This window comes from Echinops telfairi, unplaced genomic scaffold (assembly GCF_000313985.2).
Source record: "Echinops telfairi isolate 266 unplaced genomic scaffold, ASM31398v2 ScPeMD7_60;HRSCAF=208, whole genome shotgun sequence".
NCBI classification, from domain to species: Eukaryota; Metazoa; Chordata; class Mammalia; order Afrosoricida; family Tenrecidae; genus Echinops; species Echinops telfairi.
In genome coordinates this window covers 45,159,853-45,170,769 of record NW_022103958.1, presented here as the reverse complement: position 1 = coordinate 45,170,769, position 10,917 = coordinate 45,159,853, and the positions used below count along the sequence as shown (strand labels likewise).

Below are 10,917 nucleotides of genomic sequence, written 5' to 3'. Positions count from 1 at the left end.
AATACAAAGACTACGAGATCACGTTTTTAACCAATGGCCAAACGAAGGCACATGGAGGCTTGACACAGCAAATCCATGACCTGGAGGTACCTTTGAACTTTGTATATAGAAGTCCAAGCTCATGAGAGGTTATGTGCTGTAAACGAGTCTGTGTTTTTAGCTACAGCCCAGAGTTCAAGCTAAAAACGGGGTAGCGTGTGGGGAGGGGTGGGGAAGGCAAGAGCCCACTCTTTTCTGACCTTAGCCTGCATTAGTGACTTGGAACTGTTTCTCAAGAGAGGTTGTGCAGGGACTGTAGTGTTGGCCATAGAGACAAGACTCTCTGGAGACATTACCAGGCTGTGACAGTTTCTCCTGAAGATTTCTTGGGGACATTCCGAATGGGTTACTCCATGTCTAAGTCTATTCCACTTGCCATGGGAGAGAGCAGAAAATGGGTGCTGCTCCCTAGCAGCATCTCTAGGGGATGTCTGTATTATCACACTTCTCCAGTGAGTTGTCCTCCAGAGACACTACTTAATATCTCCAGGAGAGACTACTCAGTACAGTGTAGTGTGAAGTTAATGTAATAAACGATGTCTGCCTCCAGAGCCGATGTGTCTCCCCCTCCCCTCCACTACCTGTGCGGAGTCTTAAGTGGTAGAGGAGTATGAAACTTCCTCTCATTTTCGATGATGAAAAGGTAGTCTTAATGATCTGTTTATGCACTTAGAGACATAACTTTTTTGATCAGTTGCTCTTCCTGAAGCTCTTTCTTTAGTGGAGTAAGGAATGAATGTCAAATGGAAATGACGCATGTTTCATAATTTCATCAATCGTCAAACATTGAGTATCTCCTGAATACCAGATCTTATGCTAGGTAATGTAGAAGATACTTTAGAGATAAAATTTTTTACTCAACTTAAGAATCTGAGCTCTGGGTGGGCTTTCCCACCTCATACTATTGTGTATTAGGAAACTCAAGGTATGAAAACAGCTTCCCTGGGGTTGCACAGTTGGCTAGAGGTAGGGTCCAGAATAGAGAACTCATCCAGCTGCTTAGCAATCTGATCCCATGGAAGCAAGGAGCTGAGTCGAACTAGGTAATTTGAAGAGTTTGAGATGAGGACTTTTATGAAGACCTACTCAGGATTTAAGGAAACTAGCAGAAGGACTTCTCGTGGGTAGCTGATTACTCATTGAGTTGCTAACCACAAGGTAAGCAGTTGGAAACCACCAGACGCTCAAAGGGGAGAAAGATGAGGCTTTTACTCCTGTAAAGAGCTGCAGTCTCAGAAACCCACAGGGCCTGTTCTATGAGTCAGAAAGGACCCATTGCAGTGAGGAGGTTTGAGTAAAGGCTACTGTAGCACCCCAGGGTTGGTCATAGTTGGAAGCCATCACCATCTATAAACCTGAAAAGCCCAGAAAGGGAGCTGTGACTCAGTAGAGGGACACAGTCACCCTGGTGACCTTAAAGTAAAAGGGTGCAGACTCAATCCTACAGCTTTGTTCCCCTCCCAGTGTCCAATTTCCTGCTAGCACTTCCTTTTGCAAACTCAGCAGAAGTTGAGGGTGGCCCTTGCTACAGTACACATGGGTCAGATGTGTGGGACCCAAAGCAGAGGTGTGCAGGGAGAGAGAATTTGCAACAGCAGGTGAAAGATGCACATGACACAGTTCCCCATTAGAAGACTTCAAATCTGAGGGGGTTCATGAACATTCCTCATACCAGGTATTCAAATACTGGGACAGGATTTTAATATTAATCCGATGTTGGAATTGGATCTTTGACATAAAGAGTATCATATACAAGTGCTGATTTTTGTGATTATGGGATTTCTTAAGTTTCTAGTTTAGAAGAGCAGATACTGTTTTTAGAGGCATAAAATTATAAACTAAAATGTCTGTAACCTAAAAACCTATAGATACTGAAGCACACAAAATTCACAGCATTGTTTGTCTTATCCCCAACATATCATCCAGGGCTCAAGAGAGTGTCTCACAGGTGTTTAAAAGCATGTCCTTTAGCAGTCTCTGGCTCATTTCCTGTTATATTCTGGCTCTTGTCTGACTGCTGTGCTCTGAAAGGAAAAAGAAATCCCTCCCGGGCAGCTCCCTCATGCTGGGATTTACTGTTTGAACCCTTTATAGGTACCACGGGCAGGGGGCATGTGTCAAGAGCTGCTCTCAGGGGACCATACATTTAAGGGTCAAGGTCCTATTCAGCAGCTGCCTAGCTGTGTCTATGACCAGGGTGAAAAATCATCCTAATTCTGGGTGCAGAGCAACAATGGGCCCCAAACACTACACCACCCTATGCAGTGGGTGGCTATCAGAAGGGAAGAGTAGGGCTGAGGCCTGAGCTTTCTAGGGGTGGCATTCCCTCCACTGTGGAATGGAGAATAGCTGGGTTTCCTAGGGAGGCTGTAAGCAAATGCCAGGGGTTGGATGGCTGAGAAAAAGAGAAGTGGATTGTTCACGAGGCTAGAAGTCCAGGCTCGAGTGATGGCTGTGCTGATTCCTTCTGAGTGAAAGTCGGTTCCTTGCCTCCTCACTTCTGGTAATTCCAGGGGACCTTTGGCACTCCTTGACTTGTGGGTCACTACACACTCTGCCTCTTCATAGCCACTTTCCTCTGTCTCTGTGAATCTTCTCCTGTTTTAAAATAAGGACTGCAGTCATAGAGGATTAGGACTCAGCCCATTCAGTGGGCTATGCAATTGTTTGTGCTTGGCTGCTAACCTAAAGGCTAGCAATTCAAATCCACCCAGAAATGCCATGGAAGGAAGTCCTGGGGATTTGCTTTTGTCAAGATTACAGCCCAGAGAGCCCTAGGGAGCCTTCTACTCAGTAACTCATGGGGCCACAGTGAGTCAGAATTTACTCCATGGCAATGGATTTGTTTTGCTTTTTAACATTTTAGTATGACTTCATGTTCACCTATCTCTTTTTTTTAATCACTTTATTAGGGGCTCATATAACTCTTATCACAACCCATAGTATATCAATTGTATAAAGCACATTTGTATATTCATTGCCCTCATCATTCTTAAAACATTTGCTCTCCACTTAATCCCCTGGCATCAGGTCCTCATTTTCCCCCTCCCTCCCCTTACCCCCTCCCTCATGAACCGTTGATAATTTATAAATTACTATTTTGTCATATCTTACACTGTCCGATGTTTCCCTTCACCCACTTTTCTGTTGTCCGTCCCCCAGAGAGGAGGTTATATGTAGATCCTTGTAATTGGTTCCCCCTTTCCACCCCACCCTCCCTCTACCCTCCCGGTATCGCCACTCTCACCACTGGTCCTGAAGGGATCATCTGTCCTGGATTCCCTGTGTTTCTAGTTCCTATCTGTACCAGTGTACATCCCCTGGTCCAGCCAGATTTGTGTTCACCTATCTTAAAACACCTTTTAAAACCCTCTTCCCAAAAACAGAGTTGCATCCACAGCGACCTGGGCTAGGACTTAAGCACATCTCTTTGGAAGACGCAGTTCAAAAGGGTGAGAAAATGGCCATGGGCATTTAGGTAAAAATCATCCTGATGGAAGGAAGCCAGGAGAGGGAAGCAGAGTCAGTCTCACTTTAACGTTGTATATTGCCTCCGGAGAGATTTCTAAATGCTGGTTCATCAGGTGGTTTGTCAACAACCTTTCTGATCTTCTTCTAGGGGGGTAGCTGAGAGATTTAAACACTACTTAGATCCAAACAAGGCTGGATCCAGCCTAGGAAAGGAGTCTGAATGAAAAGTTGGGGGGTGAGTCCTATGGGAGGTGTGAAGTCTTAGGCAACCCTGCAGGCTCAAGTGGAATCGCTCCATAAGGTGCCCAAGGTTGTAAATCTTTACAGAAACTGACTACCCACATCTTCCTCTCTCAGAGTGGCTGTTGGGTTTGAACTGCTGACTTGAGATTAGCAGATAAGCCCAATGCTTAGTCTGCTGTTCCTGAGAGCTCTTTGCATACATATATAATTATACATGTCATCTTCACAGAAGCTCCATTTCGTTATTGTTATTATCTGCCATTGAGTCGACACCCAAATCAGTCACCCATCACATGCACACCAAAATGAAGTGCGGCCCGTCCTGTGTCGTCCCCATAGCTTTGGCTCTGAATGTTGTAATCCACAGGGCTTTCAGGAACTCGTGTTTGGAAGTAGATCACCAGGCCTCTCTTCCTAGTCCATCTTCAGCTGAAAGAGCCACTCAAACCTGTTCACCAACCATGGTAACCCGTGCAGTCACTGCTGACAGACAGGTGTCGGAGGTACATGATATGTTTTGACCAGGAGTTTCCACATGGAAGGCAAGAATTCTACCACTGCACCAATATGGCCCTCCCCTAAGCTGTGGTTGTTAGCTGCCATTGGGTCAGCTCCGTATGGACAGCAAACAAAACACCACTGGGTCCTGCACCCCCTCCCATTGTAGAGGGGAAAAATGGCCCCTGAGAGGGAACTGGTGGCCTGTAGTCTCCCAGGGGTCACTGAGAGAGTGAAGACAGCCCAGTCCCCCTCCCCCCAATGCTAAGCCCCATTCCCTTGCAGCCTCAGCAGCAACGCTGGGTGGGATGGGCACCCATTTCCCACAGGGACACAGAGGAGGGTCTCTGATTGCTCTGGTCCAGCCCCACACAGGCTTGAGTTGTTGCACTATGTTCTTGTCAGGCACCAAACGCTCATGTCGAAATCCTGCACATCGGATTGTCTGTTACTTCACATGAATCCTAGCGCGTTTTGAGTGTTTCCATTTATTTGACACAGACCTGAATACCATGTTCCCCAGAATAATGTAAATTTCACCAGCACCTCTGATGAACCTCCAATGGTGGCAAAGTATTTTTAAGTGGATTTTTCTTTCTAGAGTAAATAGCAGAGAGAGAGAGAGAGAAAAGAGAATGGAGGCCAAGCATGAAACCTGATGCAACTCAGGTGCAACAGGATCAGGAGGTCAGTGTTCATGGGCAAGGGCCAAAATCAAGCTCCCACGTTTGCAGCTCCAGCTACTGGGTAGCTTCAGCAAGCTGTGCCCCCTGGCTGAGTCGGAGGTGGCGATGCCGGTGTGAGGAGAAGACGGTCACACTGATGAGGCAGCACTTTGCAAATAGAAGGTGCCACCGAAAGTGCTCTGTGAAGGCTAATTTTAGCCCAGCTGCTTCGTTAACGCAGGCAGTCTCATCTGGTGTTCGTCCTTCGGAGGAAAGGATCTGAGGGTCAGAGGCACAGGAGTATTGCAAATGGCCCTTCCTGCATAGCCGTCACAGCCAAAATGCAATGGATGCCATTAGCCCATTTCCGTGTTCTAACTCCTTTTACCAGTCCACAGGCTTCTGAGAGTTCAGACAGCCAGTGCTCTGTTTACCTGACTAGGTACCTTAATAACAGTATGGCCCCTACAGCCCACGCTAATGCTCCTTAATCCTTGCAATTTGCGCTGTGAGCCAGTGCCGAGAGAATCTCATGCCCGTTACAAAATTAAAATAGCCTGAAGGCTGTACAAAAGCCTTCCATCGTAACCTCCAGGTGGGCTGTACTCATTGGCTTGTGGTTACTAATGGGAATTATTATTGTAACTTCAGGCCTGCACTGAGATACTGCTGTGATCCAAGACCACTTGGCAATTTCGCAGAGTCCACAGAATGGGAGAGCCAGGCCCAGGGAACTTCATGAGAGATTAGCCAACCAGACTGTAGATAGGCAAGGCCTTACCCAAGGTCACAAAGAACAAATGATGACAAAACTAGTCCTAGAGCTCTTGGGAGGTGTGAGATCTTCCCCTCGTCTGCTAAGTACAATCGAGCAAACTGTGCCCTATGTAACCTGTACATGTATACACAGCAACTCCGGCCCTCCCTTTCTCATGGGGGGATTCTTCCAACCACCTGGCCAAATGCCCTGGACTTTATCTTTCTCTATGACAAGTGGTTATAAGTAGAACTTTACTTTTCTTCTACAGGAAGTCTCATCTGTGCCCATAGATCAGGTCACGTGCCCCTGTTTCTGGGATCCAGTAGTACTCTGAATTGTGATTACCACTACTGAAATTCTTTTCACTAGCATTCCTTTGAGAACAAAGACTACGTGTTATATCTGCTCTTTTCAGTGGCCTCATATGCACGGGAAAGTTGGACAGTGAATAAGGAAGGCCACAGAGGAATTGGTGCATTTGAATTGTGGGGTTGGTGGAGCATATGGAAAGGATGGCGCACTTCCAGAAGACAAATGCAAATCTGTCTTGGGAGGAGTACAGCCCGGATGCTTCTTAGAAGTGAGGATGGTGAGACTTTGACTTCCTTTGGACATGTGATCAGGAGAGCTCAGTCCTTCTCAAGGGTCTCGTAAAGGCTTGGTAAAGTCGAGGGTCATCAAAAAAGAGGAAGACCCTTAACAGAATGGATTGCCTCAGATGTAACAATCTTCAGGCTGGCACGGACCGGGTGATGTTTCATTCTGTTGGGCATGGGGTCACTATGAGTTGGAACTGACTCATTGGCCCCTAAACACAATAAGCTGTGAGAGAATACATTTCTGTATGTGAAAGCCACCCCCACTTCAACGTAATCCCTTTGAGAAGTCTATCCCTTTGGGACAGCAAGATGTTGGGAGGGCAGTTGAGAGGGAAGAGCTTGGAACAGGAAGCCCTGGAGGAGGGATCACAAAGCCTCATGCGTGTTTTGGTGTTGCCCTGCGCTGTGTTCAGCGCTGTGAGCTGTAAGAAGTCGAGAGGGGACAGGTCTGACTGGAGAGACACCAAGACTGGGCTCCCAGCCTCTCCTTGCTTGTCTGTCTACTACAGGAGTATCTCGAATGTGAAGCCAACTGGCAGAAATAGTGACAGGTGGTTATTTTTCCCCCATAAATACAAATACAAGCATGTGTCACATAATGTCACTTAGGGCAACAGCTGGCTGCATATACTTATTTGCCCGTGGTCCCTTAAGAATTGTTGGTTATCCTTACCTGGCAGGGGAGATACCATGATCACGAAGGTGGTTTTCCCAGGGTGAGGTGTATCCATTGCACTCTGGATTTGCTGACCCCTGTGATTTCCCTAAGTGGGGGGGCGGGGGTGAGAGATTTTTTTTTCTTTAATAAGAGAAAGCATCTCTCTTTTTTGTCTTATTATTTCCCTTTACTGGTTTTAAAGACCCCAAACCCAGATGTTTGCAGAACTGGATCATAGGTGGGATACCAGTGGGTGAGCAGAGGTCATGACTCTGGACAGAGTCTTCTGGGCTTTGTCTGGTGGGCAGGTAGCAGCAGCAGTGGCTGTAGGGCCCCTGGAACAGTAATCTGGGCACAGTGAACAACCCTCCCTCACTGCTCCATTCTCTTGCTCTGTTCCTACCCCTGTTCCTATTCTCTCAGCAGCTGCAGGAGGTGTGATGCTCAGCAGAGATGAAGACAGTTGGAAGTGGGATCTTTTAAGATTTTAATGTGGTGTTTGCACAATGTGCAAATCACATAAGGTCTTGTTTCTCAGAATGCATCATGAGTGTTTAAAACATTTCTTCTTGTATAAAATGAGTAGGGTAGTAGATGAGTTGTGTGTTTGGTAACCAGTGAAATAAAACATTCTCAGCCTGGGGCAGTGCCCTTACATTTTGCTCATGTATCCATACATTTGAAATCCACTGAATGAAGATGAGTAGACAGGGGAGGATGGCTTTTATAGGTTTGATTTGGAAGAAAAATATGATGGGGATTGTGATTGTCATTATTGTACTGACTTCCATTAATTTATTTTTTATAAATCAAGGAGCAGATTAAATAAGACTATTTTCAGAAATGTTTTGACATTACAAACCCAAGTTCACCAGAATATACTACTCTACGTGCAGTTCATAAGAAGATGTAAGAGCCACCAGTAAAATGATTTATTTTTTTTAAAAGCTTTCATTGCTTCATTTTCTAAATACTTCCTCTCTGAGAAGACTTAATTCAGAAGTAAAAAATCTCTCCTAATTCCATATTGCCAGTGATGGGCTGGTATTTTCCCACAGGTTTTCAATGTAAAAATAAATACTTTTAGTATGTTTTTCTTGGGTGTTGTTTTAAGCTGGGTTCTCTGGGGTCAAAACCAGTGACACACACATACCCACATGCACACACACACACACACACACACACACACACACTCACTGAGCCAGAGACAGACAGAGAGAGACCGAGTCAGAGACAGAGAGATTGGTTGATATTAAGAAAGTGAATCGCACAGTTACAGAAGCAAACAAGTCCAACTGATTCCCTGCAGATTCTGAGTGGGTCAGATGTTAAGCTGGAGGCTTCTCCTGACTCAGGTAATTTCAAGGGCTGATGAATCCAAGATCAGCAGGTCAAGATTCTGACTGGACAGATAAATGAATCAAAGGTTGATAGGTCAAACATTAGTTTAGATATCAGGCCACTAATGGCTCCAGGGCTCAGCAGGCAACATGATAAACCATTGGTTCAGCTGGAGGTTGATGAGCTAAATGCTGGATGCAGACCAGCAAAAAGCAAGCTTTTCCACATGTCCACTTGTACAGGAAGTAGGCCATAGCCCCAAGCAAACATCCTTTCAACTCTATCATGGCTGTAAGGGACCTAAATAAGGGAATTGCATTCCAACCTAATCATACAATTGATTATCTGCTCACACCATATACTATCATGGATTTGATTATATTGTGTTAGCTCACCTCATGGGGCATCACTGGATCTTAACTGCCAAACAGCTCAGAATCCTGGCCCAGTTCTATGGACACAAAACCTAGTTATCATAGTTATCCAATTCTGATTTATACCAACCATACAGGAAAGAGTCGAACTGCCTCATAGGGGTTTCCTAGGCCGTCATCTTTCTGAGAGCAGATCACCAGTTATTTCTTCCTCCGTTGTTAGTGTTAGGTGCCTCAAGTCAGTTCCAACTCAAAGCAACCTTGTGAAAAACAGAACCGAACACCCCCTGGTCCTGCACACCATCCTCCCAGGTGTTCTTATGTTGGAGCCCGTTGTCGCAGCCACCATGTCAGGCCATCTTGTGGAGGGACTTTCCCTTTTTCACTGTCCCGCCTCTGTACCCAGTGTGGTGTCCTTCTCCAGGGACACCTTAGTTTATACAGATTGTCCACCAAGTAGACAGTATTTCTTCTTCATTTCTGACAGCAAACTAACTATGGCTTCAGCTCTTTGCCTCTTTCTGCTTCTCAGTTTCTGACAGCTTTCTTTAAATTTTAGCCAAACTTGAGATTTACAGCCCTCTCCCCACACCCATCTGCCATGTTTTATGGAAGGCATTGGACTATAAGTGTATGCCTAATTATTATTCCTTTTCTTTTTTAAAGTTGTTTTCTTTTCCTTAACTGTTACATTAAGCTTCAGAAGCTGCCTTTTGCTGTCAAGTTGACTCTGACTCATGGCAACTCCACATGCTTCAGAGTGAAAATGCTCCTCCAGGGAGCTTTCTGGGCCATGATTTTTCTGGAAGCAGATCACCAGGACTTTGCTCTGTGGTGTTCTTGGGGGATTCACACTGCCAATCTGTAGACTCAAATGCTACTATCGTAGTAGTCAAGCACCACCCAGGAGCTTCATTCCTTCCTAAGCACGATTCATTCGATTAAGTAACTTATTACTATTTTCTTTACCTATCTCTATTTCTAGTCCTTCCCTGCTTGAGTTCTTTATTCAGAGGCGTGCGTTTGTTGATTTGTAAAATTTTAAACCGGTTTTAATGCGGGAACAGGCACTCGGATAGTGTGTTTTCTGAGCGCGCCCCCCACCCCCTCCCCCGCCGGCCTCGCCCGGGCACCCCAGGCCGCACCCCGGACGCGAGAAGTGGGTAGACCAGCACCCACCGAGAAGGGCTCTTGTCGTCCTCCCGGTCGCCGCTAGGGGCACCACCGGCAGTCAAGAATGCAACCTAAGCGCGACAAAGACAGTTCGATGCTGCTGTCTAAGTTGCCTCCTGAAGATGCCTTTTCTCTTGTGGTGAGGTGGCGGGATGTGGGTGAGGTGGCAGGATGTGGTGTTCTGGGACTGTGGTCTCTTAACGAATCACATGAGATCTGAAGGATGCTTGTTATTGGCTACTGCTGCAGCCAGACTTTTTACTCGTAAACACAATTTCACAAAACCCTCTGGAAGTATGCTTACAAATTCATTTGCTTTTTGCATTCACCTGTTTCATGCCGGAGGCCATTGATGGTGATTGCTCAGTTTGGTTAGCTTTTCCTGAGGTGCAGCTGTGCCTCATTGGCCCTGAAACTATTCTTTGGTTGTCAGTGCATGGGCTTTTCCTAGCCCTTCACAACGTGAGGGACAGTGGGTGCTCGTTCCAGAAGGAAACACTGCTGGGTCCTGTGCCATCCTCGCAGGTGTTCTGATGTTTGAGCCCATTGTTGCAGCCACTGTGTCACTCATCTTGTGGAGGGCCTGACTCTTTTTCGCTGGCCCTCTCCTGTACCAAGCATGAAGTCCTTCCGGGCACTGGCCTCTGTTGACAAGTCCAACGTACATGAGAAGAAGTCTCACCATCTTTACCAAGGAGCATTCATTGTGGCTACACTTCTTCTGAGACAGATCTTTTGGTCTTTGGGGCAGTCATGATACTTTCAGTGTGCTTTATGAGTGCCCTAATTCAGATGTTTCAATTCTGCTTTGGTCTTCCTTATTCAGTGTCCAACTTTCACATGCATATGAGTCAGTTGAAAATACTCTGGCTTGAAGTGCTGAAACCCTGGTGGGGACTGAGCATGATAGTGGGACAGGAGGAGAATCAAAAGAAATATAGGAAAGAGCTGGGAGGCAAAGGGCATTTATAGAGGTCTAGATAAAGACATGTACATATGCAATATATTTATATGAGGATGGGGAAATAGATCTATGTGCCTATAGTTATAGGTTTAGTATTAAGGTAGCAGAAGGACATTGGGCCTCCACTCAAGT

General features: G+C 46.0%; 1 non-coding gene across 1 annotated transcript; it reads left to right on the top strand.

Annotated features, from left to right (window-relative positions):
* Positions 1–6,940: 6,940 nt before the first annotated feature.
* On the top strand, positions 6,941–7,103 carry LOC115869909. The gene has a single exon (XR_004046432.1). It is a non-coding gene; the product is annotated as a U1 spliceosomal RNA (small nuclear RNA).
* The last annotated feature ends 3,814 nt before the right edge of the window (positions 7,104–10,917 follow it).